Source organism: Panthera pardus, unplaced genomic scaffold (genome assembly GCF_024362965.1).
Source record: "Panthera pardus isolate Hobbes unplaced genomic scaffold, ASM2436296v1 HiC_scaffold_24, whole genome shotgun sequence".
In the NCBI taxonomy this organism is placed as follows: Eukaryota; Metazoa; Chordata; class Mammalia; order Carnivora; family Felidae; genus Panthera; species Panthera pardus.
The window spans coordinates 28,525,215-28,552,866 of record NW_026526810.1 but is presented as its reverse complement, the minus strand read 5'-3'; the positions used below and the strand labels follow the sequence as shown (position 1 = coordinate 28,552,866).

The 27,652-nt window shown below is 53.8% G+C and overlaps 1 long non-coding RNA gene across 1 annotated transcript in view; it reads left to right on the top strand.

The window, feature by feature from the left end:
• The window catches only part of LOC128772938 (uncharacterized), a 52,880-nt gene that overhangs the window by 21,619 nt on the left and 3,609 nt on the right, over positions 1–27,652 (top strand). The window contains exons 2-3 of the long non-coding RNA XR_008417031.1: positions 9,176–9,324; positions 23,779–23,923. This is a non-coding gene — a long non-coding RNA (uncharacterized LOC128772938). The remainder of the gene's footprint in view (positions 1–9,175; positions 9,325–23,778; positions 23,924–27,652) is intronic.

The window sequence follows — 27,652 nt, the reverse complement described above, 5'->3', positions numbered from 1 at the left end:
CATGTCGCTGGGAGCTTTCCCAGCACCCCTCTGTGGTCCCGTTGTGCCCGAACCACCCGGTTGGCCAGGGGTTGGGGAATAGGGATTATGGACTTACCTCTGACTTACTGAATTGGAATCTCTAGGGGTGCGGCCCAAGAATCTGTTTGGTTTTGTTTTCTTTTGAGGCAAATCCGATATGTAGCCGGTCTGGGTCTGGGGCAGCCCAGCCCCTCCACGTTTTGCATAAGGAAGGTATACAAAGGAAGTGGGACAGGCTGACTGTCCCACAGCTGCCGATTCCAGGGCCTGGTCTTGAACCCGGGCTCCCTGTGCAGCGCCCTCCCCTCCGCTCACCCAGGGGGCACGGTCTCACAGCACCCCCGCCTCCCCTGGCCACTCTACAGCCCTTCTTCAAGATGGCAAGCGGGGGGTGGATGAAGGTGGTGGCAAAGTGAGAACGCTCCTAGAATAACATGACATTTAGAAATATGAATCAGCTGGCACTTTCTGTGTTCTCCTCTGCACCAATCCCCCTCCGTCCCCCACCCTCCCCTTCCCAGGCGCTGGCTCCAAGCTGCAGGAACACCAGGACTGGACATCCAGTCCGGGAGTGGAACCAGGAGGGGGCCACCCACTTGGAAGAGCCCGTGAGGTCTGAGATGACTGTGGGGACCTGGGCTCCCTGCCAGGGGCTGCCCCGACTTGCTGTGTGACTTTGGGCAAGGTGGGGCACCTCTCTGGGCCTTAGCACCGGGACGCTCACCACCACTCCTGTCAATGCCCTTGGGCTGCCATGTGAGGGATGACCCTCTAAGGCTCGCTCTTTTTTTTTTTTTTTTAAGGGAGCCTGGGCTTCTGTCTCACACCCTCCCCAGTCCCCTGCAGCAGCCCGCTGTGAATCAGCTCAGTGTGTGTTTGCGCTCCCTACCCCCAGATCAGTCCTGACCCCCCGCAGTCCGCCACGGTGCTGCGTGCACAGCAGGTGCCCCAGCAGGTGCTTGGGGTCCGTGCACCCACACTGGGCCCTCTCAGGCCTGGAAGGCACAAGGCTTGGTCTCAAGAGGGGCGCCCTTGACCCCCTTCCCCGACCACATCTGTGAAATGGGGCCGGTGGTGAGGCTCACAGGCTGAGGACCCCTTTCTGCTCTTGGCCTCCAGGTCCCTCTGCTTCCGGAGAGCCGGCGGGAGCGTGGAGTTAGAACCCCCAGACAGCGGTGTTTCATGTGCCACATGTATGTAGTCAGACAGGGCTGCGTATATTAGGTGCTTAGTTAATGCACCTTAAGAAAGGGGGAGAGAGAGAGAGAAAGGTGGGGTCAGGCTGGGGTGTGCAGCCCTATCAGGGGCTCCCGCCCATCCCTCCTCTACACTCACCTCTTCCTGATGAAGGTCACCCCGGCAAGGCTGGTGGGGAAGGACATTGGAGGAAGCTTCCTGCAAAGCAGAGCTCCATTCTAGAGACTAGGGAAATTCCCCTGCAGTTCTCCAGCCCCCTGCTCGGAGGAGCCCTCTGGGTAGCAGCGGGGACTCAAAGCTGAAAGCCCCAATGGCAAACCACCCCACCCCAAAGTTCCACTGAAGGAACGCGAGTTGTGGACCCCTGTCTAGGAAGGATGGGATTTCGGTCGCAACTGAGCGAGGGTGTGGGTATGGGTAAGTCGTTGAGAATAATATACCCCGGAAGCAGGAAACCTAAGAGCAGGGAGACTTTCTACGTCTAGGGGCCCGGGGCCCATTTGTGGTTCCTCACCTGGCTTTGTCACCTGCCACTAGCTCTTAACCATTGGTCAGAAGTAGACGTTTTGCACCCCTGTGTGTGACCTGGCATGTGGTCAGAGCGCCCTGCCTTACCTGGGGCTTGTCTCCACCAACGTCCTGGTCGGCCTTGCCCCTCGCCCAGGCAGGAAGTGCCCTTCGTCCCCTCTCTAGGTGACAGGGCTGCCCTGCCATCAGCCATCAGCCAGCTGGAAGAGTTTATGTCCTGTGATCTTTTTTCAAGGCGAATTTCTTCTTCTTTGCTCTTTGTCCCTTCTTTGTTTGTTTGTTTCTCTCAAACAGGATATGGCCCAGAAGCATCGCCTTTCCCACCCTGGACCTGAATGCCATTCCCCAGGGGTGCAGGGTCTTTGATGGCACCTTGGGTGGGGAGGCTGTTGGGACAGCGTGGGCCCTTGCTTAGTAATGAGGCCTCAGGGAGCTTTAAAGTCAAGAGGAAACCCTGAAGAGCTGCAACCAGGCCAGTTAACTCCTGAGGAAGCAGGAGCCCCAGAGAGGCTACGCGACTCACCCAGTGACTTAACATTCTTTTTTTTTTTTTAATTTTTTTTTTTTTACATTTATTTATTTTTGACAGACAGAGTGAGACAGTGCACGAGTGGGGGAGGGGCAGAGAGAGAAGGAGACACAGAATCGGAAGCAGGCTCCAGGCCCTGAGCTATCAGCACAGAGCCCGACACGGGGCTCGAACCCACGAACCGCGAGATCCTGACCTGAGCCGAAGTCGGATGCTCAGCCGACTGAGCCACCCAGGCGCCCCAACATTCTTATTCGGTAGAAGAATGAGGAAAGGAAGTCGGCCCCGGGTGGTGCCACAGCTCTGCCAGGAACACCAATCTCCGGGCTCCCGGTTCTCTCCCAGGAGGCTCTGCTGGCGCCTTTACGTGCACGATTATTTATAAAGTGGCTGTGCTTATCCCAGTTCTGCCGATGAGGAAGCCGAGGCCCAGAACCGTGACGTGCTGGGTGAATAATTACACCTTCATCTCTACTGAGATCAGATGCCGCAGGTCTGGGGGGGGGGGGTGTGTTGGGGGGTCCACGTGTCACCAACTCCAGGAAGCCCACGGGGAGTGCTCCCTGCTGCAGGATCTTAATGAACTGCTTTCGAGGGACAGAAAAAGAGAAGAAGGAAGCAAGGAAGCATTCGTGAGGCACCCACTCATGGCGGGGGACAGTGCAGGTGCTCACGGGTCCTTCTGGGCCACCCTGCAGAGGGCTCGTTTTATAGATGAGGAGGCTGAGGTTCGGGAGGCTCAGGTTCAAACCCAGGGCTCCCAAGCTCAATGCGCCTTTCTCCCTTAGTCACCCCTTTAGTTTGTCATTCTAGAATTGATTCCGGGGGTGCCGTCTTGTCTCTGCGACTCAGCCCGTTGACTTCAGAGATTCTGTCCTCGTGTGTACACCCTGCGGTGGCCCTGGGGCTCAGCTCAGGTTGACGGTCGGTGAAGATTCAAGACCCTGAGAAGGCAGAGGGGGCATGGGCCCCCCTGGAGCAGGACGGCAGGGCTCAAATTGCTCATCTGTCGCTTCTGAGCACAGGGACCTTGGGTGCTCAATTCTTCCCTGGGGGCCTCAACTTCCTCATCTGTAACGTGGTGGTGGTAATAACCCCGAGTCTCAGGCTCGCCGTGTGAAGTCGGCGGGGGGGGGGGGGGGCGGTGATGAGCTGTGTGTCAAGCACCCCGCCTGACACAGAGTGGGGGCACCAGGCCGAGCACGTGGCATTCTCATCAGCTCAAGGGGTTCCCCGGGTGCCCCCACTCCCCCCTAGGACCCGGCCCTCCCATCCTGGGGGAGGCCTGCCTCTCCTGTGCCCTGTGTGTGTGGGGGCCTGCGTCTGGCTATGGGCATACAGGGACCTGTTGGCCCTTGTGTCACTGGCCGTGGGTGGCAGCCAGGTGTGCCCAGCCCTGCAGACTGTCAACCCTGGGAGCCAGGCTGGGTTCCTTGGTGCCTCCAGCCGCCCCGGGGGAAGGCAGGGAACTCAGTAAAGGGGCTGGCCTCCCCCTGGTCTGCCCACAGCTGGGGAGGAGCCCTGGAGACTCCTGGCCTCACAGCTAGGGAGGTGGTGGGTGGTTGCCAAGGGGACTAGAGCACCGTCATGCGGACTTGGTGTAGACAGAGGCCAGTCACGTCTCAATCACCAGCGTGGCAGTTGCCGAGGCCCCAGTCACGGTAGAGGAGGAGGCCGGGGGCGGGAGACGGAGCCACTCAGGAGGTGTGATGGGCAGGACCTGTCTACACCATCTAGGCTTCCGGCTGGGTCCCCTAGGCCTTGGTCGTAGGTGGCAGGGGCTCGTTTGGGTGCTTAAACCAAACCAACCCCTCAAAAGGGAGGTTGGGGCTGTCTGAGGCAGGGGTGCTGCTAACTGCGGGCTTTCTTCTTTGTATTGAACTGTTCCCTGGAGAGAGGTGAGGAGGGGGTCCGAGATTCTGCATGAAACCTCAGCTTGTATGCCTACATCTATATAATGCACCCGCTCCCCCACCCCGGCTCTGAGACTCCTCTTTATGGAGGAGATACTTTTCCATCGCGACCACCCAGCTCCTGGGGGACTTCCGATCCCCCAGGCGGGTGGTCCTCGTTTATGATCTTTATGATCGGAGGTCACTCTGCTGTTTAGTTTAGGAGTGGTCTTTGGATTTCACATCCATCAGTTTCTTTGTTTGCTAGGCAGGCTGGGCAGGCTGGAGAAGTGAAGCTCGCAGGTGTCTTTGTGATGCGAATGGGATCTCAGAAAGGGTCCTGAGGTGCTGAGGGTCTCAGAATGGGTCTGGAGGAGAGAGGGTTGGCAGGGCTGCCTGGAGTTTGTTTTTGGAGCCTCTGGGCAGGGGTCAGTGCAGGAAGGAGCCTATGAAGGAAAAAAAAAAAACAAAACCAGTTACCAATATATGCATAGGTATTTGTTTATTCATTAGGCACATTCAAATGTCATACTATGTTATGCACACAACGAAAATGTACAAGTATCGATGTTTTAAAATGGATTTTCATATGCAAAAAACCATTCCTGTTATTTTCTTCCCATGGGCCAGTTGCTCTGATGAGCCCTGGGGTTTCTGTGCCCGCCGTGCAGAGCACAGGCTAAGAACGTAGGCTTTAGAGTCCAACAGACCTGTGTTTGAATCCAGGCTTTTCTTGTCATTATCCGTGTGGCTTTAGGCCAGCCTCTGGACCTGAGATGTTTCTTCCTTTGTCAAATGGGACAGAAAGTCCTACTTTGCTGTGTGGCTCAAAGGAGATGATGGGTCCAGGGCCTGGCAGGCGGGAGGAGCTCGCGTTCAGTAACTATGGCGACGATGATGTGCCTGGGCTTGCCCTTTCTTGTTGAAATTAACGAAATTCAACTCCAAATACCATGGGCCCCACAGGCGGGTTTTCTGGGCTGCCCGTTAATCATGAGGGACGGCAGGTCCTGAGCCGGCGTAAGTTGGGAGTAAGTCTCCCTTCGCCGAATCCCGTGGCCCCGGAGTCCGCGGGGACTTGAGACTTGGCTCACGTGAGGACTGCTCAGGATCCCTGCCGGCGGGGGCTGAGAGGTGGGTCAGGTGTCTGCTTTCTCTGTGTTCCTTTTCAAATAATGGACGTGTCAGCTTGAGTTCACGGGCTGGTCACGGTTTCGATCCCTCCCGAACTTCATAAGGCAAGTCCATGAATTATACAGTGCTGAAGCAGACGGCGCAAAGTACGGATGCATCACAAGCCGGGCTTAATAAGGACACTCCAGCTATTCTTGGAAGGCATTTGCAAGTCAAAAATATGGTGCACGGGGATCTGATGTCGACTTCAAATTCTGAAGATTTCAGCTGGGTCAGCAGTATTTTATGTTAAATCCCATCAACAAAAAATAAAGACGTGACGAGGGGGCACTGTACTTTGTTTTGCTTTTAATTTTAATTCCGTGATGATTGCACACATGGTCCAACGGGCCTGCCTCCTCCCACCCCCCTCACCGGCCTACCCCCACCAAGCGATGTCAACCTACATCTGTGTACGTCCACGGACTCAGGGTGGGGATGGAACGTTCCCTTGTCGCGGAATTCGAAAGCATTCCAACCATTGTGGTTTTGCGCTAAGTAGGGAGGAGATCAAAGCGTCCCCATTTTCTTGCTTTTCTTTCACCAAGATTTTACAGGACCGATACCTGCTATTCGCTATAATGTGTGCGTATGGGTCGTTCGAAGCTCAGTCGAGAAGAAAGAGAAGAGAAACCAGGATCTTCCCATTGACCAAGAAATGGGAACTGAGGCTTGTTTTTTTTTTTTTTTTTTTTTTTAAAGAAATTGCGGTGAAGGCAGGAGAACCACAGTGAATATCTCTGTCTCGGAGGGCGGACTTTCCTAAAAACATAGATGCTGGGGCCCTGGCTTCCCTTGATAGATTCACACGTGGGTTTGTTTACAAACACAGTACTTAAGGGCGAAGGCAAGCAGTCATCAAGTGTCAGGAGACGAGGGAGAAACAGAAGCAGGAACATCCAAGGTGCCTCTGTGACCCTCCTCTTCTGGTCCTTCGTGACAGCAAAGGACCATGACTTTTCTCACTCCCCTCCTTGGAAACTGGAGAGCCGGTAACATCTTTACGTGCACAAGGGCCCGGTGTATCTGTGAACCCTCAAACGTAAACGCATCGGAGGCAGTAACGAGGGTATTGATGGCAGCAGCAAAGTGCAGGAACAGTCTGTGGATTGGAAACCTTTGAGGCCGGGACACGTCCCGGTGCTCAGAGCGAGCACTTCCCAAATTTAGATATGCGGAAGAATCCCCTGGGGATCTGGTCAAAGTAAAGACCCTCATTCTGGGGAGGACCTGAGAAGGTCTCCGGTCATGTTACTGCTGCTGGTTCACAGAACACGCTTAGGATAACAAGGATGCAGACCGGGTTCGTTCTTCCAAAGCAGAAGTACGTTCAGACTGTTGTGGAATCCCTGGGATCTGGCACCGTGAGGGGGACGTAGAAAGGCCAACACCTGGCTTGTGGCTTCATGTCTCCTTCTAGACCTGTACCCTAGATGGTTGGCCCACTGAAGATGGAGGTCCAGGGATGCCGGACAAGCTGTGGGCAGAGGAGGAGCACCAGGCCATGCGGGAGAAGCACTGGGTTCTCCCGGGACCACCTGGCTCTATTACTCAGCCGTGTGGCACCGGGCGGCCCACCATAGCTTCCTTTTCCTCACCTGCGTGGGGTGAGGGGGGGCTTCCCTACAGCATTCCATAAAATCGAGTAGGGTCGAGATTCAGGGGCTGGATGATGCCCCAGGCGATAGCAGCTGTGGGAAGAGAACCTCATAACTCTGGGTTTAAATCATGGTTCTAGTAACACTGATAAGTCCTTTGGCAATTTTGCTCATTTCCCTGAGCCTCAATGATTAGGACACTGGCTAGGCAACCCGTGAGCATGAGCCCAAGCAGTCTTGAGAGAGAGAGAGAGATGTGGGCTCTGCCCCACTGCCCTTTCTCTTTCCTTTTGGGGTCGCACAGCTGGATCCCCCAAGATCAGACCATGACAGCTTCAGCCCTGCCTGAAACAGGCCTCCAGTCCTGGTCTCCCAACCCAAGCCTTTCCGTGTGAAGTTCTGGAAGGTTGGTGTCAAAGCCCACCTTCCCCCACGATAAGTCTGTCCCGCTCCGGCTTGTCTTAAAAGGGAAGTCAGCCAGTGGAGGGATTCAACAGCTCATCTGGGCAAATCTGACAAATAGATAACTTTCCCCATGTTTATATGTCAGTGTTCCAGCGGAAAATGGAGTCGAGCACCTGCTTCCCTCAGGAATACTGCGAGCCCAGGGAGGACACTGAGAGCACAGGTTTGCTAAGCAACCGTAATGTTTGCATCCCCCTGAGACGTTTCCCCTTCTTTTGTGGAAACTCGTTCATCTCTCTAGGACCCGTTTCTCCGTCTAATAACAGCCCCCATTTTATGGAGGGTTCTGCCCTTCCTCACTCTGGTCCACAAGGTCTGGTCGAGATTAGAGTCCTTGGAGTGGACCTACAACGCAAGCCCTGTCTAATCAGAACATGCCCTCCTCTGGCTACGGTGATTGGTTCAGTGGGCTTGGGCATGTGACCCTGGCCGGTCCAATCAGAAGGAGTCGCTGGCCATGTTGTTCTCCATCCCCACTGTCATCTATCACTGCATCCTCGCACTGGTAAGGCACCCTTGTCACCATCTGTTTCCCCTGGCGTCTACTGAGATTTGCCATCTAGTCTGGTCTTTGGACAGTTGCTCCCTTCCTTGTCGACATGAGCCTTGCCTTCCTCTCCGCCTCCTATCCATCCCCACTCATCTTGCCTATCCATAGACAACCTCTGACCTTACGGCAGTCTAGCTTCGTCTATCCTTTTTCCAATCTACAATGTATGCCCGATTTCCTTCAGAGCTTTGCTTCTGATGCTAAAAATTAGGCATTTAGAACTTAAAAAGCAGTTCCTGCAAATCAAAAGCATTAGCTTTCAAGAACTCGTCTCTGCTCTGAGTACCAAAAATGTACTTTGAAATGAAAAGAGTTGACTGTTTCTTTTCTCTTCACATCTCGCATTCCTGATAGAACAATCCTAATCTTTCTTGAGGCAAAGGCACCTTTAAAGAAGCGCACAGGGGCCTGGGAAGCACGATCATCCTGCTGTGGCAACAGGGATATTCTCAGCTCCCTGAGGCCCTTCCAAAGCTCTTGCAGGGGACCAGGAAGAAACAATTTTGGAGTCAGGGCACCCAAATTCTAATCCCAGTTCTGCCACTTAATAATTGCACAGTGTAGGGGCGCCTGTGGCTCAGTCGGTTAAGTGGCCGACTTCGGCTCAGGTCATGATTTCACGGTCCGTGAGTTCGAGCCCCGCGTCGGGCTCTGTGCTGACAGCTCAGAGCCTGGAGCCTGTTTCAGATTCTGTGTCTCCCTCTCTCTGACCCTCCCCCGTTCATGCTCTGTCTCTCTCTGTCTCAAAAATAAATAAACGTTAAAAAAAAAATTAAAAAAAAAATAATTGCACAGTGTAGAGGGGCAGCTGGGTGGCTCGGTCAGCTAAGCGTCTGATTTCAGGTCAGGTCATGATCTTGCAGTTTGTGAGTTTGAGCCCCGCATCGGGCTCTGTGCTGGCAGCTGAGAGCCTGGAGTCTGCTTCGGATTCTATGTCTCCCTCTCTCTTGGCACCTCCCCCGCTTGCACTCTGTCTGCCTGTCTCTCTCAAAAATAAATTTAAAAAAACATTAAAAAAATAATTGCACGGTATAGAGAAGTCACTGAATTTTCCTAAGTCTCACTTGCCACATCTATTAAATGGGTATTTGTCACTGCACCATAGCCTTGCCTATCCTGACTAATATACTGGATTTGGGATGATTTTGAAAGTGACCTTGTGCAATGGGGGATTTACTAGACTTCAACCTGTCTTCTTCTCTCTTTGAACTTGTTTGCACAGGGATCTCTGGGATGTTGTGGCTGGAGAGAGACACATGTGGATGGTGTTGGACACTGCATTTGTCCATCAGAGCTCAAGGAGTCAGAAGTCACTGTGGAAGGACCATGGGGGATAATTTAAGGAGCTCCAAGACCCCATCTCACGGCCGGGTAAGGCCAATGCCAACTTTACAGAAAGATAGAAGATGCTTATATTTATTTAATCGCCGCAAATGTCACTATTATCACAGATGACATTAATTTTTAAGAGAAAAGGAAGAAAATATGTTACATTTCTGTTTTGTGCATATGCTGATTGAAGGAAAAGTTTATGCCAGATGCCAACTTAAAATAAGGACATATAAATATTTAATTGTTTGTATGTATATGTACATTTCTGTATACACGATACGTGTCACACGGAACACTGGCTCCCAACTAGGGGCCGATGTTGCTTCCCAGGGGACATCTGGCAATGTCTGGAGACATTTTTGGCCGTTCCAGCGGGGGGAAAGAGAATGCCACTAACATCAAGTGGGTAGAGGCCAGGAACGCTGCTAACACCTTGTGATACACGGGGCAGCCCGAATCTGGCTCAGACGTCAGTATTGCTGAGGCTGAGATCCCAGCGTGGGGAGACGCGTGGAGTACAGGGACCTTTCTTCAGTGTATCATCGACACATCTCCTTGACTTATTTAACATCCCCATCTCGACGGACTTATCTAGAAAAAAACCCCCACAAATCACAAGCCAGGGAGAGGGGGGGTCCTCATGGCCCCTGTGAGACACAGCCTCTGTACTCTTAGGAATACACTTGGAGGCAGGCACCCCCGTCCTGCTGGTTTCTCCTGATGACAACTGTTGACCGGCACCTAACGTCGTGTGTGGCTCACCTGGCTGGAAGCCCCACCTGTGGAAAGGGAAAGGGAGAGGCAAGACGGGGAACTGGAGAGGAGGGGGCAAGTCATTTTAGAGCTTTATGAAGCCCTGAGTATTAGCGCGTCCTTTCAATCACTGCCCCCCAAAGAACCGCGTAGGCATGGTTCGTCTCCATCCGAAGACATCAAGACATTTATAGCTACACGTAAAATGTTTATATACATATATAAATTTGTACACACATGTAAGGAGGCAAAACACTGACTGCCCTCACAGCGGGCACCGAACTCCCACAGGGCATGGGCAGTCCCTGAGAAATTTCCTTGATAAGCCACCGGACCGGAGAGAGACTCTGAAGGCAACGTTGTCATCTGGACCGTCGACTAACAAGCTGGCCTGCTACCGAAAATGGAAAAAAAAATTAACTTTTGCTTCTGGGGGGCGGGGGGGGGGGTGGTTAAGAAAAAAGAAGAAAAAAAAAGAAAAAAAAAAGATGGGCGTGAGCACGGCCCTGGGATGTTTGTCCTGCAGTGTGTGCTCAGAACTGTTAGGACCATATTAGGACATCTCTCCCATCTGCTGCTTTGGTGAGCTGCTTTGTGCGGGCCTGGGGAGAGGCTGGGCTTCCCGGAGGCGGTGTCTACGGCAGCAGGCAGCAGAGGGGCAGTGGGAGGGAGGCCTGCGGGCAGAGGCAGACCGCGGCCCCGGGGAATGGGGGCAAATCTAGGGGAGAGCTTGCACACCCCTAAGGCACGGATTCATGGTTTCAGCCACGCTGAGCGGGACTTGAAGGGGGCCGGGGAGCTGCAGCTGACAGCTGGGATGCCACACAGATTCCACCAAGTGATTAGTCCAGATGCTACTTTATTTCCAAATCTCGGTGCCGGAGATATTGGAAAAGCGCTTGGGTAAAACCAAGCGAAGGACCTGCGGCAGGCACAAATTCACTAAGAGATTCTAAACGCAGTCACGGGGACGGGACTAGCAGTTCAAGAAAGGCCTATTCCTGAGATTGATCACACGTTTGCACTTTCGGGCTCTTGACATTCCAGAGTGTGGGACGGGGGCAGAAGGAGGTGTGAGTCAGTCACACGCGGCGCTGGGCTGCCTAAGTCGGCTGCGGGTGCTGGAGGAACTGTAGGTGAGTCACCATAGCCTCGCTCGGCCGGGTGGGCAGCCTGTGGGGGCAAGGCTCCATCAGGCGGTCCCTGCCCGGGTCACCCGGCACTGAGCACCGGATCCCTACCTCCCACAGTCAGGTGAAGTCCTCCTAGCTTCTCTGGCCTCCGCGGGGCCTTTTAACTGGGACCTCAAGCCAGGCATTGTTTTCGGGCCCTCAGCGAGCACCCACCCTCCCCTTCTTCTAACGCGCCTTCCGCAGCTCCAAAGCTGGGCAGGATAAAAACACCCTTTCTCAGGCTCCCTTGCAGCTAGAGTTCTGATCGTGAGTCCGGTGCTGCTTGTCAGATGCCATCGGGCCGAGCTGTGAAAGCAGGAGTGAGGCCAGCTTCCCGTCAGTTAGCCGATGTCTGTGGGCAAACAAGGTGGGGACGTGTGGGGACCTCCTACAAGTGTCTCCGTGTCTGAGTGCCTGCCTTGTTGGAGCCAAGCCAAGCAGAGGTGATGGCCTTGCGACCCTGGCTGCTGATTCCAGGCATCTGAACACAGAGTCCCTGATTCTCCACCTTCCCGGCTGGGCCAGAGGCAGCCGCTCCCCTTGTGGACCATTCTATGGTGTCCACAGACATTCTTGGAGGTCCCAGGCAGAAGCCTGCTCCCCTCCAGCCCTCCCTGGGTTTGGTACAGTTTGGTTTTTAACCTGCTACTAAATCCCTTTCTGTTTCAAATAGCTACACTGATTTCCGCTTCCCACTGATTGACTCAGGACTTTATAAAGACATCACAGGACTTGCTGAGAATGATGGGACCAATGTGTGGGTCTAGAAAGCCACAGAGGAGGAAGAGTGGCTCCCGTCAGCACTTCTTCCTCCGATTCTCACCGACCAGGGTACTGTCCCTTCTGCTCTGGGCCCCAGGCTGGCGAACAGAGGCCCCTGGCTGTGAACTTGAAGGAGGCGTTCTCTCCCGGAGTCGTGCAAAGGCAGGGCGGCCCCTGAGGGAGAGCCCCTCCTTAAAGTGGACACCCCAGGTGCCTCGCTTGCCTCATTCTCATCCTGGCCCTGCTCACAGGTCAGACCTGGGTGCCTGGTTGACGTCAGTGCTGAGTTTGGAGAATTCTCAGCCTGTGCACATGCTGTGGCTCAAAGAACAGCCTGTGGGTGCCTCCTCTGAGGGTCTCAAGCCTGCCCTGCGCTGTGCACTGTGCCTGTGTGAGGCTACAGCTCCCAGAGGCTCCTCCCTCTGCTGTCTCATCCTTGTCCCGACCTGCTGTGTGATGGAGGACGCTTGGCCCCGAACGTAAAATTGGTCTCATTAGCCAAGCTGCCATGCCGTCGCCCCGTAACATCATCCGATGCCTCGGGGGAATGGCAGCTTGTGGCATTACTCTGCAAGCGCCTCGTGCCCTGTGCCCAGTCAGTAGGTTGGATGAGCAGAAGCATAGTATGCAAAACAAAGGAGGGGACAGCTCTGCTCCAGCTGGTCAGATATGCCTGGAGAGCTGCCCTTCCACAGGGAAACCAAGGGGCCGGGGCCCCTGAACCCGGGGGAGCCTTTGGCAAACACACCGATGTCTGACAGATGCTCAACTTGAACAGAAGACCCGGAAGTGTAAATTAAAGCATCAGGGGCAAGGAAGTGCTTTTTCTCACCTGCTGGATCAGTAGCTGGGGACCAGAGCCGGGTGTCCTCACTCCTCTCAGCACCCGTGAAGCTGTTGGCTACACCAACAGCTAGTGGGAGGACAAGGCCAAGAGCCTAGCCAGGATTTTTTTTTTTAAGTTTATTTATTTATTTTTGAGAGAGAAAGAGAAAGCGTGAGCAGGGGAGGGGCAGAAGAGAGAGGGAGAGAGAGAATCCCAAGCAGGCTCCACACTGTCAGTGCAGAGCCCGAAGCGGGTCTCGAACCCACGAGCTGTGAGATCATGACCTGAGCTGAAGTCGGATGCTTAACCGACTGAGCCACCCAAGCGCCCGCCTCCCCTCCCCGCAGTGGTATCTTTTGGAGGGAAACGCAAGCGGTTCTTCTCTCTCAGGTTCATAATGACTGCGGAGCTAGCCAGAGGCAGACAGTGGAGGAGTGATTGCCTGGCTAGCCCCTCTTCTGCCTCTAAGGCTTGCTGTGGGGCTCGAGGGACTGGTTGCTGAGGCCGGCCTTCCAGGGCGGGGGTGCCGGACCAGCTTAGCTCAGAGATACCAGCCTTAGAACCTGTTCAGAGGGGTGCACTGCTCCCCTTGCCCAGGGGCAGAAGAGATCCCACACCGGGTGTCCAGGCAGCCCTGGGAACTCCTAGAAATACATCCGCAGTGGAGACAGAGGAAGTCATTCTGGAAGAGACTGCAGCCATTGACGATTGACGGTGCACTGGCCTTACCTTTGTTACTGGATGAAAAGGGGTGCTGGTGGGGGCTCTATCTCGTTCAGTGCTCTGACAGCCTGATGAAGTGTGTGCTCGTTCAGGTCCTCGATCCTTGACCCCCTAGTTCCCAAACTCCAAATCGCCCCGACAGCCAAAGACTTTTATAACTCACTTGGTGGCAGGTCCTGGGCCAAGGCGATATGAGGTTATTTATGGTCTCAATTATCCCATTTACTGTAAATATTTATATCCCTACAGAAATACTCGTGTGTTTGTTTGATTACAGAGTTCCTCGGAACTCACTGGTGTTCCATCATCGGCTGTCAGGGGCCATATAACTTTTCTAACATCCCACATTTCTGAATGTTGAGGTGTCTGGCCCTGAAATAAACTAGAGTGAGCCTACATTGTTTCTGTTTTACATACAATGGAAACCCATGTTCGGGAAAGAACCAGCCATCCTGCCCAACACCACGAAACTCCTAAGCGACAGGCAGTCTTGAACCCAGGGTTCTCTGACTGTCCGTCCCACGCTCTCCGATTCCGGGAACAGGGACTGTGTTTCTTAAGTGCATGTGAATTCCGAGGTTAGGACAGCTGTGTTTCCTAACTGCACTGTCACAGCCTTTCAAACCGTCTTGTTCTGAGAATCAGGGAACAATACCAAGACTCAGTAGCACCCCTCCACTCAACCCCAAGCCCCTGATGGGATCCGGCATGTGAAGATCTCTGTAGAGCCTTTTCAGTTATTTTTATAGCAAACTTCTAAAAGCTTTCTGTGCTTTGGGTATTTATTGTTTCTGGACATTGTGGCAAGCAGAGATTTAGCCACAGAAAGCCTAGCGTTTAATGGAAGCTTTTGTACCGCAAATGTGTTCACGTGACCAAAAACAGCGTCAACTCGTGGGTGGTTCTCCTCCTTGTCCCCCTCTGTGTCATCCCTCCCTCGCTCCAAACCCTTGCTGATCCGGGGCCCCTGCCAGCACTCCCCTCTGATCTAATTCACGTTCAGTAATGAAGTCATTCAACAAACACTTATTGAGTCCCCATTGCTGCCAACAGTGCGGTATAAGAGGTTTTTTGGTTTATTAGAATCACACTGGTCTGACAGACAAAAGATTGAGGTCCTGGTGCTACGAGAGTTTGAACAAGGCATTTCCCTGCTCTTCCCAGTTTAACCACGGATGAAACAAGGTCTGAGCAGGGACCTTAATTCAGCCCTCCTTTGGGTATCTTTTTTAATCTTCAGGATAGGTAGCCTCATGATCACAAAAGAGCTGCCAGCAGCAACCGTAGTCACATGTTTCACAACCAGGGAGGGGGAGGCAGGGCTATTTAAAGGCATTAAGCGCGGTGAGCAGACAGATTGCTTGGATCCAGTTTTGTTCTCATTGAGCCCCTGCTGGTTCCAGTGGGTCAGAAACTGACCTGGACGCTATTAAATATTTCGGGCATCACACCAGGAAAAAGTGCCATTTCTTACAGTTATTAAGCCAAAGTCTGGGATTTCCAGCTGATAGGTTTAAGTCTTAAGTTACCAGAACCAATCCCCATGGCAGGGGGCTTAGGAGTGCCTCAGCTGGTTTGGAGCCATCAGGCCCACCGCTAGAGCTGGGGGTCAGGTTAGTTCTGCTCATATGGGAGCATGGTCACTATGGGAGGGGCGGGAGTGAAGAGGTTTTCAGGTTGCACACGGGGCTGCTGTGTCTACCAGCCCTGGGGGCCCTTCCTACTCGAACCTTCCTTATGTCGTTTTCCACCCCACGCATGTGGCATTGCAAAGACACCTCCCACTTGCCTGTTTCCTTGCTGCACTCTTAGTTCAGTCGTGTGGTCGGGGGGCTGCTTCCCCTGCTGGGGATTCTGCCATCCACTTCCCATCTTCCCAGAATGTTCCTCTGGCTCTGTCGACGAGAAGGGAAAACCCAGATACGGGGCAGGGCTGGTTTGCGGTGTCAGCCTGGGCTGAGCAGGGAGAGTCGCGGAGGGTAAACACATTTGGCTATCTGCAGGGCCTCCCCCCATGCCTGGCACTCAGATGGCATTGCCTGTGTGGCTTCCTGGGTTATGTTCTACACATATCCCAAAGATATAAACGGTATTTACATTTGTGTGTGTACGAAATGAAATCCTGCATCATATATACACCAACAGGGGTTATGGTGTAAACCAGTGTTTGTTGACTGAATAAATGAGTACCTAAAATGAAATGTGAGACCTATGCCATCCAGGGTGACCAGCCAGGAAGCAGAGACCACACAAGTGACTGTATCGGGGAATCTTACCATAGACGATCCATGATACAAGGATCACGGGACTGGAGAGGCAGAGAGTGGTCTTTGAGGATGCACAAAAAGGCAGCTACTGCCCTGAGTGGGGGGAACAAAGAAGGAGATGGGGGTTGTTATCTCCCCCTGGAGTGGGGCCTCGGATGCGGAGCAGGGGGCGCTGGCTGACTGGTGCCTCTGTCCCTGAGGGGGACAGGCTGTGGCTGGTTCTGAGACTGTGACGGAAAAGCGGTGATTGATCTGAAATGATCTGTGGCTACTGGGGTGACGCTACCTGGAAGCGGAAGCCCATGAGATAGACCAAGTCCCTCCGCCTGCCTTGCTGCTTCTTACCCCCCACCCCCACCCCTGCAGCGACAGTAAGGCGGCAGAGAGCACAGCAGGAGGCAGCCAGCAAAGGGGAGGGGTTTGCACAGTTCCGGCCCCAGCAACACCCAGTGGGCTCAAAGCGTGGGTCTGCCGCAGAGACGAGGGTATCATAACCAGGGCACCCTGCTTCTGTTTCCTCGCAGCCGCGAGGCAGATTAGGGACAATCACCTGCTCTGGGCAGGCTGGCCCTGTGTCAGGGCGCGTGGTTTGGTGAGCAGAATTAGAAGAAGGTGCGTCCCGGAAGAAGCAAACCATCCCAGGGTGTGTGGCTGGGTAGAAAACCGCGGGCCGGATTTTAGCTCCTGACCCCCTTCTCATCAAGGCGCGCTTCCCCCTCGTACAGGGTGCGACCTGTGCCGTCACGGCCGGTGGTCTCGCAGCACCGTCTCCGGCATGTGGCGCATTCCGTTACAGGTGGGCGTCGCACACGCACGCGCGTGTGCAGATGAAAACGGGTTTTCTGCCAACGCAGTATATGTGTGACGGCAGATGTACATGTAGAGACGGTTTGCCCGAGCAGGAAAGGGGGCTATCCTGTTGCCCACCCTCCGTGGGGGCTGGGAGTGAGGATGGGCTATCGAGAGACCCCCAGGGTCCCCGGGGTGTCCTGTGGGTAGCTCACCACGCACCTGCCCCGTCTCGACGCAGGACCCAGGGTCTGAACTAAACCAGTGTGCTTCTGCAGACAAAGGCATAGAAAATAGAAACAGTTTCTCAGCGAATCTAGGACAGGAAGCCGCTTCTGAGGGACAGTGTGGTGTTGGTGGTGAACCAAGATGTGGGGGCGGGAGTCTTCAGATAGTAGGCATTAGAGAAGTTTGAGAGGCTATTTCAGAATTCCTCATAATAGAGTTTTCAAATTGGATGGGACCCTAGAAATGATCTAGTGATAATGATAATGACGGGAACACTAGTTGTCTTAGATTAGGTTTTCGGGAACTAGACTCTGAGACGGTTCTCGGAGAGGCCGGGGAGCACGTATCACAAATAAAGAGGGGAGGAGGCTGACCAGGCCAAGGGGGCAAGCAGACCCAAGGTGTGGCTGTGAACGAGGCCCCAGGACCCTACAGGGGGCTCTGGAGTGGGATGGGCCTTCAAAATGGCCTCCGACCGAGGTAAGAAGGCTGGCCCTTGTGTCCACACATCACCTGGTCATTGGCCACAGGCCCCCGTGAGAGAGCAGATCCCTGTGGTCTAAGGCAGGTTCTGATGAGGGATGAGCTTCCCATTAGCTGGAGATGTGTTGCTCCCAAGAAGGGATCTGGGCAGAGCCTCAAGGGAGCCACGACAGTAGCAATGAGGTGACAATAGCCTCCCACCTGTTGATCACCTACAGTGAGCTAGAAGCCTTGCCCACAGGCCTCCCCAAGTATTCCCCATCCCAGGAAGCAGCACTGGCATCCAACCGCGGCTCAACACTTTTTCATCCGCAGCCAGAATGACCCCCAACCATTGCTCTGCTGTGTAGAGCCCTTGAATTGCAAAGTCTAAACTCCCTAGAGCAGGATGCAAGGACCCACCGCATGTGGTCTCTGCGCCCTCGTCGACGTCTGTTTTCCCCTAGCCCACCATATTCTAGTCTCACTGGTTTTCACTTGATTCCTTCTGCATACCCAGCTCATTCTGGCCTCAAAGCCCTTACAGTAGCTGTTCCCCATGCCTGGAATGACCTTCCCCAGAACTGCCATGGTGTGGCCTGGTCATTCAAGCCTCAGCTCCAGTGTCACCTCCCTGGTGAGGCCTCTCCTGACCTCCCTAGTTAACTTCTTACTGGAGACATCAGTCTAGCCCGGTTTCAAGGACCAGGCCCCACCTCTTGCAGCCTGGGGGCAACTTGCAACTGATCAAAGCATCCTTTGTACAACCTGACCTGGCTGGTGGGGTGTCTCCTTGGGAAGAAAGTTCTCACGTGGTCTTTTTCAGGATCCCAGAGCTGTCTGGGACCTCCCTGGCCCTATCGTGGCAAAGCGAAACTCACTGCGGAGTAGGAGGAGCTCGGGAACTGGGAGCCCGGCCTCTCTCCTCCAAGTGAGTCAGTTAACAAGTGGAAAAGAGAAACCCCTTCACCACTGAATTTTTAACCGCACCAGAAACTGCCCAGCCGTTTGGTCCAACGCGGGAGGGGCAATTTGGTTACTCTGTCTACAGGCTTGGGGCAAGTAGGAACAGAGATGAGGTTGGAAGCATTGTTAACGTGTGTGTTTTCTTCAGTCATTAAAGGAGAGCGGCAAACTTGGGACGTTTGAAGGGAACCGCCATCCACTTCACAAGCAGTCGTTTGGTTCTGTGACTAAGACGTGGAAGGACTTGGATGAGGCATCGGGGCCACTGGAGTGTCACACGGTCGGTCCCTTTTGTCATGGAGCTTACTTTTAGGAGAAGAGACAGGGCAGAGGAAGTGGGGGCATGGGACAACACTCGCTGAGACCGCGTGCTGCGTCAGGCTGTGTCTGGGTTTCTCATGCACGCAGAGCCCCTAATAGACAGCAGGCAGGGTGCGCCCAGAATCGAGGGGCCGGGCAGGCACTGAGTCCGAATTCCCAGGAAGGCGGGCGAGCGAGCGAGCTCCGTGGGGCAGAGGCAGTGAGAGAGGACATCTGCGGAAGTGGCCTTGGATGTGGCTCCCACAGAGCGGTGGCCTCCAGGCCAGCATCGCTGAAAGAATGACCCATCTGCCCCATGTCCCTCGCACACTTCTGCCTCTGCCTCCTCCCCTTCCCTCACCTCTTCCTCCCCTGGCTGGGGAGCACTCAGGAATGACTCTCTGAGCCCTGGCAGGCTCTGGTGGTAGTGGTGGGGGGCACCCTACCTGGCCGATGTCTTACAATCTCCAGCAACCACACACCAAACAAAGTCTCTTGGCTGGAAAGCGCGGTGGTCCCTTGGAACCTCTTCTTGGAAAAAGCAAACGCTCACTCAGTGTTTGAGCCTCCTGGCTGGTTCCTTTGGAAGGGGGGCGGGAGCTGCTGCCCAGGGGGATGGAGGGGTGAAGTGGAAAAACATGGATTGGTTTCACAGCAGAGCACAGGGAGGCTGGGAACTGTTCTGCTCTGTGAACAAAGTCAGGCTAAAGGCGGGGGGAGGGGGTGGGGGGGGGACAGCGTGAGCCAGCGAGTGTGAGAGAGAAAGGCATGGAGGGAGTCGGCTCTCGGTAATTTGAAGTTAATTTGGAATTGCCTTGAAAATCACCGTGCAGCATCCAGTTCTGCCTTTGATGGTCGAAAGAGACCAGTGCTTTTATTCGTCTTCAGGATTTGTTTCCCACCTCTCCCCCACCCCCCCCAGCAGTGAAGCAAATTAGGCAAAGCAGCAGTGGAAGAGGAAAAGGTCAGGCTAATTGTTGGTTGGGAGCTCATAGAGAGGAAGCATATTGCCCCTGCCTGCTTTAACCTGCCCCCCCACCCCCATCGTGTCCCATTGGCATCTGCAAAGATGGGCACCCACGCTGGCTTTCATTACTAGCCGGGACCCCTCGTTCCAGCCACGAACACGCCTGCACCACGCGCGGTGTCTGGGGGCAGACGAGGCAGGTGGAACATGGCCCCGTGTTGCCCAAGAAGGGCCTACAAGGGGCAGCAAACCTTAACGCCCACCCCAAGCCGCCTGATGACGCGGCTCTTAATTTGCAACGTCAGCAGTGCAGGGATTGGAGGGAAGGGTAGCTTCATTGTTTTTTTGTTTTTCCTCTTTTTCCCTGTTGCTTCATTCTTATCAACTCAGCTGTAAAAATTAATATCATCGAGCTGCGTGGAAGGATACGCAATGTAGACTCATCTCTGGAGAGTCTAGAATGTACCTTTGTATCCCATTTAAGCAGCCACCTGGGGAGCTCGCCCATGCTGTTTGGGGCCCCTGGTAGAGCTGTCGTTTAATGAGCAGCGTGCTGGCGGGATGCCCGCTGCCGGGGAGGAGGACCCGGGAGGGGCCTGACCTTGGGAGAGGCAGACGATGGGAGAACTGCCTTCTCCAACCTGCGAGTGGTTCCTCTCTTGGTAGAGGCAGAAGCTTTCATCTTTAGGGCAGATGTTTCCTCTGGGCCGCTGAAATGATCAGGACGGACCTTTGATTCCATAAAGTGAGCTCCTCCCGCAGCTGCGGGGAGACCGGAAAGTAACCCGAATGTCAATGTTGTAAATGGGGACACCAGAGATGCATTTGTTGCGTGTGGCTATGCCCCGGCTGGGTCTCTCCTTTCGTCTCTCTCCCTCCCTCCCCGCTCCTTTCCTTGCTGACTGTGCCTCCCCTGGTCACTTTAGTCGGGCGGTGTGGATGCGGCTGACCCAGAAAGGAAGCCTCTTCCCTTGGCTGCCTCCTGAGTAATGATCCGGGTGGGAGTTTATTCAGATCTAGTTTGGGAGCTCTGGGATTCCATCCGGACCATTCCTGGGTGGGATGTATCTTTCCTTCCCACCAGCAACCCCCAAAAGCAAAGGGGGGACCTGCGGGGGTTCAAATTTAACTTTGGTTCGGTCACCTGGATTCTCTTGTTGGATTGCCATGATCTTGGAGCATCAGGGTGGTGACCACGTGGATGAGTACATGGCTCACCAAGTCCTCCTACGGTGGCCCCCATGGGCCAGAGTGGGGGATGTAATGGGTCTCTATATGTTTTATGAAAACGCTTCTCACCGCTCTTGTACCCGAGCCTTCTGGACAGAGTATGAGCAGGAGATTATCGGGGGAAAGGGTGATGTTCTAGCCACTGGGATGACAGCGGAAGGAGACTAACAACCCAGCCCCTGAGGAGGAAATATCTTAGATTTGTGCTCAGCGGTCAGCTACTGGGAAGCTGGGGACATTCGTGGGATTGGTCTTTTGGAACCACTCCTGGGGACTTCCTCTCGAAAGAAGATGCTCTGCGCAGCTTCTCCCAAACTGTTGAAGGTCCTTAAATTTAACGAACTTCTGGGTCTGCCGTCCTCCGCCAGGCAGCTCTGACCATCATTTGGTCCCTACTCCCCTTAACCTCACTGAGAACTCTGTACGAAAGGCAGGAATGGCCCCAGCTCCTGCATCTCTCGCACAAAATACCGTCAGCACCTCTGGGTGTCTGGATTCTCACAGCTGTTACTCGGTCATTCCATGGGGTAGGTGAATGTCACCCGGCTGGGGGAGTGGGCACCCGGCTGGGGGAGTGGACAGACAGAACCGGTTGGACAGTCTGCCCTCAGGCGATCTCCCCCAAACCAAGGACTAGACAAGACTGATGGCAGCGGAATTGGGAACCCCATGGCTTATGACCCACTGAAGGGCCATGGGAGGTGCTGTCAACCCGTGTCCCCTGAGTGATGAAGTCCCCACTTGGGGGATCCCAACAGTTGTAAAAAAAAAGTACTTTCTTTCTAGGGTCTCCATATGCACCCTTGGGACTGTACTTCTCGTGTGGAAGCCAGACATTAACCTGTGTCCCTTCTGAATACATGGTGACTTATAGCTTAGACGGCATCAAAGAGACCTTCAGGTATCTAAGTAGACATCGCTGGCACGTCGGGAACCCCCCCGATGACCGAAGCCACTTGGCACCTGTGTGTGTTCCTGCGGTTAGTTATCCCTATCATGGGGGTCCCCCACTCAGAAAAGGCAGCATAAAATCTGTCCCTGCCTTTAGCTGACCTCACCTTGCCCTGGGATCTGGAAGGCACTCATGTCAATCTCAGTTCACTGAGAGCCGAGGGTCGAGCCAGGGTTGTTTTGAATGATGGAACTGCCCCACACTTTCTCCTGGGAGGTCAAGGTGGAGCCTGTGCCGTCCCTAATACATTCTGTCTACTTGGATCACTGCCTTGGGCCAAGCGGAAAGGTCAGTACAGAACCATAAGGCGGAATCCCCCTGGCTTTCTCAGGTAGACCCTGATTAATATGACCTTTGTTCAGACGGCCGGGTCCAGGACTCTGGGGAGGGCAAAGCTGAGGTCAGTACTGCAGGTTGGTTTCCTCTTGCTGCCTGGAGCCCTGTTGATATTTGCTTCACTTAAATGTTGCATGACTTAACAGAACAGATTTGGTCCCGCTCCCTGTTGGTCAGCTTAATCAGAGTGGCCAGTGGGGTGGGGTGCTCAAGAGAAAATCGGCCAGAAGCTGAGACTAAAAAGGGTGGATATGGTCGGGAGAAAATTCTCTGCAGGCCTTTGGAGTTCCTGCCTGTTTTGTGAACAGAGGCACCACCTGCCTTTGTTCCGGGCTATGCTTTCAAGTCCCTGGTACAGCCAATAGCCTTGGAGGAGGGCGTCCCTCTGGAGAGCAGGGCAGGCAACCCCACTGTTCCTTGTATGAGATTCACCTTCCCTGGGGCGCCTGGGTGGCTCAGTCGATCGAACATCCGACTTCAGCTCAGGTCATGATCTCGCAGTTCACTAGTTCAAGCCCCGCTTCAGTCTCTATGCTGACAGCTCAGAGCCTGGAGCCTGCTTCTGATTCTGTGTCTCCCTCTCTCTCTGCCCCTCCCTTGCTCACACTCTGTCTCTCTCTCTCAAAAATAAGACATTTAAAAAAAAAAGAATTTATAAAAGATTCACCTTCCCTACGCTTGGGGTTTCTCTCCTATAATACGACCCATTGAATACGCAGGCATCATTTGGCCCTTTCCATGTTGCCTTATGGGATTTGGGGCTTGGGGAACCGAGGCAAGAAAGTCTGCTATTCTGCCTCTTACTATCTCTGCGAGGATTGAAGTCTTTTGTGTCTGGCCCAGGAACCTTGACTGTAAGGTGCGCTAGCTTCTTAGCGAGTAGGGTAGACCTTGGACACCTCCCAGTCCTCGACAGCCATGATTTGGCCCGGACCACCCTTAAGTGGGGTGGGCACGTGAGTGTTATCCGTCGTGGGCATCACGGGAGGACAGAAGTCCACATCACGTGGACTGTGCCGGACTGGGCTGGCTGGTGCGTGCGGGGTCACCGTCCAACGCTGTCCTTTGTCCAGCCCACAGAGTCCTTTCTGCCTATGATCCGGGAGGCTGACGGGAGAGCGCGAGCAGGGGCCTCCGGGGTCAAACCACAGGGGCTTCCACTGTGGCCCTCCACGCAGCACAGCCTCCGTTTGCCCATCTGTCAAGCTGGGCTGACGAAAGCACCTACCTCAGAGGGGGTTTGTGGGGACTAACTAGGCAGGTTTGGCACAGGATAGCTGTCGCCACTGTGGTCGTTATTCTCCTCGATAACGTTATCGCCTCGACCTTGACTCATTCTTTGTAAGCCTTGCCTCTCCCTCTTAACAGCCTGTCTGTAATCTGACTTTATCTCTTCTACACTGAAATTGGCCAATTTACGTGGCACCCCTCACCACAGCCACTGGATGTGCCTCTAATCTAATTAGACTAATTTCAATTTCCTGGATTTAATGACTTTTAATTTAATTAATTTAGAATGCAGTACACAGGGTGATTAATTAGGAAACGTTACTGCGGGATTTGGAAGGTGAGTCGCAGGATGTGTTTAAATATTGTGGCCGTGGCCGTCAGTCGTCGCTTTACACGGGAGGCCACCCAGGCCTCCCCCCCCACCCCACCACCCCCAGGAGGCACAGAATCCGGAAAACCCCGGGTGGAGCCGGGACCTGAATGGAGATCACCCGACGCCAAGCTTGGATCCTTCGTCTCTGTGCTTTCAGTGACAAGGAGCAACTCCCAGGGGAAGCGAGGGGGCGGTGGATTCCAGCGAACGTCATGCGGGAACGAGGCAAGTGTCGCGAGCGGTGAGGACGGGCCTTGTCTTTCTGCGGAGCCATATCCTTCGCTGTGTTCTCCGTGTGCCAGGTAAATGGGCAAACCCGCTGCGATTTTGTTTTATATATATTGCGTGCTATGTTCCCTTCTTGAGTACTCGGGAGAAGGAGGAGAATGTTAACACATACGTAACGCTATGCACCGGGTGCTATTCTGAGTGCTTTTGTATTGACCCGCTCATCCTGTTGTCATAGGAGGGGGGCACACCGAGCGATTTCCATCGTCTGAAGGAGGAATCTGAGGCGCTGAGTCGGCTCTGCTGGGGAGATCTGTTCTTGCGTTGCACGAAAGGGACAGCCCACGGTGGAGTCCCGTCTGTGGCAGGCGGGTAGGGAGACGGGTTAGGGCTGGGCATTGTCTTGAGCCCTGCTTGTCACACACCCTCCATCTCTGAGGGGAAGAAGTAGCAATGACACCGCTCGGAGAGCCCTCTACGGGGCCGGGCTGGCCTCCTCGTGCTTGTCGTGTGTTGACTCCATACATGGCCGGCCCACCCGCTGCTCACTGAGGGGAGGATGCCTGGGGTCTGCTCACAGCCCAGCTGGGCGCTGGACCCTGGGGGTCAGGGTGAGCCACCTGCCCTCACTGCCCCTCTTCCTCTTGGTCATCGACTTCAGAAGCCATAGGCTCTGTTCGCTGGTCGGGGCTTCTGACTGCAGTTTGGTTGGGCCAGTGGAAGCAGAGCCGAGCCAGACCTTCTACCCGGAGCTGGGCCCTCTCCCCTAAAGTTCAGCTCCAATCCCAGGGTCACTTATTTTCCAGATGGGTTCGTTGAGCATCTTTGGGGCTCTGACCCCTGTTCTTCTGGAATGTTGGGCCATGACCCAAGTAAGGAAAACAGGGTGCAGACTCTACTTCCTGACGCAAGCAATGCCTGATAGGGCTAGACCCTGTTACGCAAGGAGGGAAAGACACAAGAGCTGCCTTCCATAAATGCCCTGTAGGGAATAAGGCCAATCAGTGGAAGCCAGAGAGAGAGACTCTCTAAAAGAAAGGATTTCCTTAACTAGAATGGGTTCTTCAGTAGGCCGTGAGGTACTGAAAGGGTTCAAACAGAGGCTGGTTGTCAATAATTCGCTCACCTTCTTTTTCTGGAATGTTCTTTCCTTTCCTTTTCCGCTGGTTCCCTCTCATTCAACTTTTAAGACAGCTCAGGAGTTACTTTCTGACCGACCAGGTGTTCTCTATGCTCCTGTAATGCCCTGGGCAGAACTTAGTCATGGCACTCAACGTACATCACAATGATCTGCGTATGAGTTTGTCTCGTTCACGTCGCGTCCATATTGCCCTTTAATAACCCTGCAAAGTGCATGTGGTTTCCCCTAGTTGGAGGGTGGAGACCTCAGCATGACTGAAGGTCTTGCCCATGAAGCCAGAAGGAGCCAGAGATGGTTGAGGATCTGGTTCCCAGACCTAATGTCTGCAATCTTTCCACCATGAAATACTGCTCTCCCAGCAGGGGCCCCAATTCTGTGATTCGTGAGGTCGTGGTCTTGTGTGCAAGCTGTGTGTCTGAGGCACCAGGGGCAATCTATCAAGGGGTGGCTCCTGGGCCATCTCTGGAGGTAGGTTGACCCTTGCGGACAGCCACGTAAGTACACAGACCCACCTCGTCAGCTCACAGGCGCACTCTCTGAGCCCTTCAGAGGTCACGGAGAGGCCAGGAAAAAATGAGAACCAGGGCCGCCAAAGCCTGTGTTTCTCCTGGACCTGTGGGGCTTGTTTGAGCCTGAGCCAAAGCCCCTCTTAGCGCCCGCATTCCTTGACTTAACAAAGGTGAGGAGAGCCCTACCCTGTGGTTTTAAGGCTGGATTCCATTTCTATTAAGATCGCTGAAGGCCTCGTAAGATTAACTCACGGTCACCCCTGTGAAAGCCGATCCGAGTGGAAAATCGAGTTAGAAAATTCTGCCTTCCCTTTCCCTCACACCGCAGCAGATTAAGGGAAGGCCTGATGCTGAGTTTTGGGGATTTATGGGAATGTGCAGTTGCTGGCTGTTAAACGCGCACTCTTTGGGATGTTGGCAACCTTGCTTCCTATAAATCGTTGCTGGTATTTCTTAGCCTTTCCTTGCCAGCAACGCGGAGGCCTGCAACACCTTTTCCGTGCAGTAGCCTGTGAAAATATTGAAGCTGGGCCCAGAAAAACACCAGCATAGAAAGGGGAAACTTTGATGTTTGCTAGTTATTTTCAGACAACCCTTGCCAAATCTTAATTTTTCTAGTTTACAAGTGAGGGATTCTGACCATCTGCCTGCTGTCAACCGATGTTTGTTTGGGTGAAGATTTTATTTTTTTCTCCCAATCTAGCACTCCTGTTCTTACAAGTAGTTTATTGGACTTCATAAATGTCAGCGTTTTGCAGGCATTTTGTAAGCAGCTTATGATTTAGTATTTAATCAAAATTGAGCAGTCAGCGTCTGTAATCAATCTGAAGCGGGAGTAACAATGAGATCGCAGCTCAACATCCACCAGGACCACGATTGGTGCGTCCCAACTATCCCTGTGAGAATTATGTTTGCGTCTGAAGGGAGGGCGGTGAGTAGAACGGTGGAGGAAATACCCACCCTTCGGGCACCGATTATGTGCTCTCTTGTGTTTGTGTCAGCTATCGAGTGCCAATACTGCGTAACAAGCCATCCCAAACTCAGTGGCTTGAGTCAATAAACAGTTTCTTAGCTCCTTAATTTAAGGAGTCAGCTGGGAGCTCCTTCTGGCCTCAGCTGAGCTCCTGAAAGGTGTGGGAATGAGTCGGGCCGTTGGTTGATCTTGCCTGGCCTCATCTGGGACAACTGAGGCAGCTCAGCTCTACTCCACAGATTTCTCGTCCTCCACCAGGTTAGCTCAGGCATAGTCATGTGGTGCTGGGGGAGTGCAGAAGCAAAGAAACCAATCATTCAAGTGCTCTCCTAAGCTTCTGCTTGCCTGACATGTGCCAACATCCCATGAGCCAAAAGATGGCATGGCCTAACCCTGAATCAAAGAGGGGGACAGACTCCGTGTCCTTGTTGTGAGAGGTTTTTTCCAAAGTCACAGGCAGAGGCAGCAGGCACAGGGAGGGGCGGAGAACCAGGGCCCCTTGATGTGGTCTAGCCCAGTGATTCTGGAAATCCCACAAAGGAGGTGATGTTTCAACCCCAACGTCCAGAGGAAGAAAGAAGGCTAAGTGCCGAAGGCCTCTTCTGATGTCGTTACTAAATTCCTTCCTTGGTTGGTGCTACAGACTGAATTGTATCCCTCCAGATTTATATGTTAAAGCCCAACCCCCTGAAAGGGACACGGGGAGAAGGGAGGTTGTTCATTTTCGCCTTTGCTACCAGCTTCCCTGCCTCCGAGGATCAGCTCTGTGTTCTAGTCAAGTTGGTAAAAATGGTCAGGAGGAAAGAGAAGCTCGAGGGGGACACTGAGGTGCTCCTAAGAATCGGGCTCACCAGTCCCCCTGCCTCAGCCCTCTGGCTTCTCCCCTGCCCATCTCCTCCCTCCTTCTGGTTGACCCTGCTTTAGCTCCCGCTGCCTTCTCTCCAGCCCCTCCAGCCCGCCCTGCCTCCCCCATTCTGACTGCTCTGGGGGCAGCACAGCACCAATGAGAGTCAGCCTGACCTGAGCTGGACTCCACTCAATGGCTGTTTGTCCCTGGAAGTCAATAAACCCCTCTGAGCCTCTGTAAAATGAGAGGACTCGGCTTAGTGTGACGTCATTGTACAACCACACAGCCACACCCCCAGAGAACGTCTAGCTCGTGGGCACTCAATTCATATTC